We start from the raw sequence: 5,622 nt of genomic DNA, 5'->3' as shown, positions 1-5,622 counted from the left end.
GTAGTCAAGGGATGGATAACTCTGCACCGGTGTCAATAGTAAATTAAACTTCCGGGCAACCACTTCTATGGCGTTAATTGCCATGCAGCCTCTGGCTACGTGCCATGGAATCCTGGAAAGCTGAGGTGTTTGCAGGTCTCATAGCGATGCTGCGAAGTTGCCCGCCGCTACTCGTTTTCCCGAACCTCTTGCTGACCTGGCATCCTGGCCCTCAGCATTCGAGTTACGAGCGTGAGCAGTGGTCTCTCCTTCTGATCTTCCGCCAGCGTCAACAGGAGAGAAGTCTCCTCTGGACTCAGTAACTCACGGGGCATGCCCGGTAGGCTGTTGCTGTGTCAGTGTTCTGCGACACGTCACTCCTTATACCCCGGTAACTTTGCAGTGTTCGGAACGTTTTTCACGCTCCCTACTTTCCGCAGCGGGACAGCCACAGGGAATGTTGCCTTTCGAGAAGCGAGACTTCCTCCAATCCTGATCGGTAAGCAACCCGAGCTGTGGGTGACGGCAGGGTGGCTCTCGGCTCTGGGCGGTGGTGCGGCTAATGCGCCCTTCCCTGGCCTCATCTGCCAGACTCCCAGCAGTAATGTCTCTGCTTCGGTACTCATCGTGTTTGGGAAGGCACGACACCTCTCTCCTCCACAAGCGTAGCTTAGAACTACGGGGCAACGATGAAATTGTTTCGCCGGTTCTTTTTTTTCTCTAGCTTGCCCTTGGACGGTAGTCATAATGGCATCACGTGTCAAGGACTATGGGGAGGTGCATAATTGCTCTCCGGTTCGATATATACAAGTGAAGGTGATGAGTAGGGCTGATGGACAAGATGCCAACAAGCAAAAACTCCTATTGACGACACTTGCACACGAATTTCACCTCGCCTCAGCGAAGCTATATCGTGGACTCCTGGAGGACTGTTTTGTGCGCTACTTTACGAAACACTGCTCAGGCTTGACACTCAGATCTACCGAACATACAATACTCGTCACGGCACAATGCCAACGAATTTTTAGAGTCTAGTTGTGACGACGAATATGAGGTTCGGACCACTGGATTGTAGTATAGGTGTCAACACAAGAAATAGCAACACGTAAACCAGAACAGCTGATAAAAGTGTTCACGCCAGGAATATGCCGGGGCTTTTATTCGGCCTTAGTCAACAGGCCTAAGGTGAACTAAAAGATGGGTGCCACAAAAATCCCACACAGCGTTGTCGCTGGGGATACAGAGATAGACACGATGAACTGAACAGCTAAACAGTACTAACTAACACCTCTGTAGTGAGTTGCTTGCCCTGCTGCAGGGGTTAACTAGATACTTGGTTATGCTTAACGTGATCCGTAAGATGGGGGGCGCTCCCGCTTGTGGCTGCAGTGCTGGCTTGACCCGTCTCGGTCCGCTCCAGATCGGAATACTACTGCCTTTACTGAGAGCAGAGCCCAGCATTTATACAACAAGCTCAGCGGGCGGTAGGGCTTCTTACCTGCCATCAATGCCTCACGAGAGACGCGTGATCAAGTCATGTTTTATGTCACGCCACATCACATGGCACAAGCCCACATCACCCACAGGGTTTCCTTCATACAACCGGTGGGAATCACGTGATCGCTGTCATAGCCACAAGGATGCTGTACATCGACCTGGGATCTGAGGACACGCGACAGGACCGATTAGGTAAGCGCGGGATCATGGGCTTGGCAGCGAAAGTTTCGTTGCGGGGCATATATTATATATATATTCAGGCACAGCGGAAGCAGTTGCTGTTGACTTAGCATCGACGATGTTGTTTGTGGAGGGAAGTGTTTGCGGGCTTGGATCGCCCAGCCGGCGAAAGGAAGGCCAGCAGTCACGAGAAAGCTGAGATGAGAGAGAGAGAGAGCGAGCGGAGAGAGAGCTGCAGAGCAGGGTGGGAGAGGAGAGAGAAAGGAAGAGGAGAACCGACGCCGACTAATCCAACCTTAGCAGAGCGAGGCGAGAGAGAAGATCGCAATATTCCGATAAGAGGGGAGAGAGAGAGAGAGAGAGAGAGAGAGAGATAGAAAGATGCATGGAAAACAAAGCGAAAGAGGGTAAAAGACGATAAAGTGAGAGAGAAGTATAGAAAGAGGAAAGGGGAAGGAGCGAGAGATTGAGAGCGAGAGAGAGAGCAAAAGAGAGCGAGAGAGGGAGAGAGCAAGAGAGAGAGAGAGAGAGAGAGAGAGAGAGAGAGAGAGAGAGAGAGAGGAAGAGATGCAGGCACGCATTGCCACGGGCAAGGCCGGCGCAAACGTAAGCCTCTCCGATGGCGCCCGTTCCCGCATTGCAATGCATTTCGCCGGTCGGCCGCTGTCTGTGCACACGTCCGACGACGAGCGGCAAAATCGCGTTCCATTACGAGCGCGAAGAGACGCGCCCGCCGCGAGACCGCAGGTGGGGCGTGGCAGGTTGGGCGTGGCAGGCGGGCGTGGCACGCGGCGCGTGTGTGTAGAGATAAGAGCGTACGGCTCGCACCTACCTATATACTGACTTGATCTCGCCCTTCTTTCCCGCCTCCGCGAAGCACCCTGCTGTGCGTTGTAGTCTAATCCGCTAGGTGGCGCCGTGCCGATGTCCAACACTTTCGCACGATAATATATATGTGACATGTCAGACAGTTAATAATCGAATGAGACGTAGTCAGGAGTGTTTAATATAGAGATATAGTCTGTAGATTTCTATAGATAGATATTCTCTATATTATACACTTCTGACATAAACAGACGTGGATGATAGAGGACGGGAAGCTATAACGTTTTTTCTAATCCCCTTGGGGTTTGCACGACAGATTTGCTGGAGTAAAAGAACGATAAGGGTCTGCATAGCTGAGAGGAGAACCGAGAGAGAGCATGGCGCCAACCCCGTGAGCAAATGGAAATGCGAAAGTATTAGCACTGAAGTGGGGGTCGTGTTATTGTCAGATTTGCCCTTGCTCGTAGAAATGCGAAAACGCGTGGACTTGAGCGGAGTCGCGTTAATTCCTGATGGCCTCATCTCGCCCACTGTTCTATTACGACGTCGTAAGAGACGAAACGTCAACAGGAACTACTAATAGCTTATTAACTACCAGCGCCGATGTCGCAGGCACCGAGACACACTCTATATATAGATAGAGACTAGACACATCTAGAGCAAGCATTTACTGATCGTGGCCGTTGGCATGGTGCGGCCCTCTGTGAAGGTTAGTCCACCAGAAGACATATGAGTGTAGAGAGAATAAGGCAGCGTGGAGATGTGTGATATACACCGCGCGCTTCGCGACACTCGTAGCCGCGACAACATTCGAAATTGTTGAGGACGTGTCGCGTGGGCAGTGCTAGTAATTATAGATGTAATAATGGGTGTTGTTTGGAATAATAGGCGCGTATCTTCCGCATGAGAGTGGTTTTTGACCCCTTCTAGCCGTGGCGGACGGTGGCAGCCTGGTATTACTGTGATCTGCGGGGAAACGACCGTTATTATTGTTAGGCACGTACGTGATCATTCAGTGTGCATGCACGCCGAACCCGAATCGAGTTGTGTGATGTAGCCGAGTTTTGCGTGGCGGGAGATAGAATACAGTGCCATCTACAGTCGCGAACCATTACCACTAATGTCACTGCTCCAACTCATCGCTTTGGAATGCTGGAGTTAGTCTCATCGAATTGAGCGTTATGCGGGTTGTGTGTATACCTGCGTATGGATCGCACATTCAATAGAGCGCGATATTCGAGCCGATGTTGGTGGGAGGTGGGGGTGGGTTAAGGTAACCAGACCAGTCAGACCCGTTCATCGCGAGTCCCAGAGAACAGACAACAATTCAGATGATAGGCTCATTAAATACAAACAATTAGTCAGAACTTGGTCGTGAAATCTTCGCGGAATTAATTGTTACTAGAATTATTATCGGGTGTTTTGTGATTAAAAGTGCAAGGCGATGCTGAACTGATTATGCGAATTGTTCATAAGTTATTCCGCGCACTGATTTTGCTACGCGGGTTCTGTACATGAGCTATATTGCTGCAAGAGAAGTCCGTGAATGTTAATAAATCAACGTATTAACGACGTGATAATTCAGTATTGTAACGTAGGTGAATGTGGGGCAGAGCTTTATGAGCGACATCATTTGCCGATATCCGGGCGTTCTTGGACAAGGTTGCACGATGAGTCATACATTCTACGTTTACTCATTGTAAATATTTATCTTTTCCTACGCGCAGAATCGCATCAAATTTTAACGTGACCACTTGTTTGGGAATCAAGGTTTTGTTTGGGGTTTGTGAGGTTTTGATTGGTTGGGGGTGGGCTCTCTTCAAAGTTAGTGCTAAAGAGCACAAGTGAAACCTCAACTGCGAATATACGGGTCCCTTTGCGATGCAACAAGATTATACTAATTGGGGGAGGGGGGGGGGGTACGTACGAACCTACGAAATAGCTTTACCAGTTGAGCATTTCGCTCAATCTTCCGCCCGTGGAGAGCCGCCAGAGTTATATAGATACGCACGTCCGTGGAGGTTACGCTTTATGCTGCAATATGCGGTAGTAGCAATGGGAGCAGCAGCAGCAGCAGCAGCAGCAGCAACAACAACAACAACAACAACAGCAGCAACACCACCACCAACAACAGCAGCAGCAGTAGCCGCAGCAGCAATAGCAACAGCAACAACAACAGCAGCAGCAGCAATAGCAACGGCAGCAGCAGCAGCAGCAACAACAACAACAACAACAACAACAACAACAACAACAACAGCAGCAGCAGCAGCAGTAGTAACAGCAGCAGATGCAGCAGCAGCAGCACTAGCCGCAGCAGTAGCAGCAGCAGCAACAACAACACCAACAGCAGCACTAGCAGCAGCAGCAGCAGCAGCAGCAGCAGCAGCAGCAGCAGCAGCAACAACAACACCAACAGCAGCAACAGCAACAGCAACAGCAGCAGCAATAACAAGCGCTGTTATAGTTAGTAAGTAAGCCTACCCATCGTTCCTACGATGGCATCCTGATCCCTGTTAACAGTCGGTCTCGCCACCAATGTAGTAAGAATGACCCTGAATTAGTAATACCTACGTGGCCATGCCAAGCTCTGTAACTGTTACTGTAACTTACTGTAAGTTACTGTAACTGGCTGTAATGTTTTCCGATATCGAAGAGACAGCTCGAAACGGTTCATGTATTATTTCCATGCACATGCGTTAGGTTTTTACGCTGTTGGGCGTAGCACCGTTATGGTTGCGGCCCCGAAAGACGTTAACTGGAGCTGTCTCTAGATAGTGTTAGTGTGTTATATATTAGATGTTCTTGAGATGTTTTATTCACGGATTTGGAGACTGGGCGTAATAAATGTTGTGAGTGCTGCTACCGCCGCCGCTGCTGCTTCTGCTACTATACTACAGTAACTGCTACTACTACTGCTACTGCTACTACTCACTGCTACTCCTACTGCTGCTTCTGCTACTACTACTGCTGCTGCATGCTTCTGCTACTACTACTGCTACTGCTACTACTGCTACTGCTGCTGCTACTACTACTGATACTACTACTGCTACTACTGCTACTGCTGCTACTGCTGCTACTGCTGCTACTGCTGCTACTGCTGCTACTGCTGCTACTGCTGCTACTGCTGCTACTGCTGCTACT

At 49.8% G+C, this 5,622-nt stretch overlaps 1 protein-coding gene across 2 annotated transcripts in view; it reads left to right on the top strand.

Annotated features, from left to right (window-relative positions):
- LOC106805136 (epidermal growth factor receptor kinase substrate 8-like protein 1) overlaps positions 1–5,622 on the top strand; it is a 62,533-nt gene that overhangs the window by 28,259 nt on the left and 28,652 nt on the right. The window lies entirely within an intron of this gene.

Source organism: Priapulus caudatus, unplaced genomic scaffold (assembly GCF_000485595.1).
Source record: "Priapulus caudatus unplaced genomic scaffold, Priapulus_caudatus-5.0.1 Scaffold101, whole genome shotgun sequence".
NCBI classification, from domain to species: domain Eukaryota; kingdom Metazoa; phylum Priapulida; class Priapulimorpha; order Priapulimorphida; family Priapulidae; genus Priapulus; species Priapulus caudatus.
The sequence above is the reverse complement of the archived record's forward strand: the minus strand, read 5'-3'. Positions and strand labels throughout refer to the sequence as shown.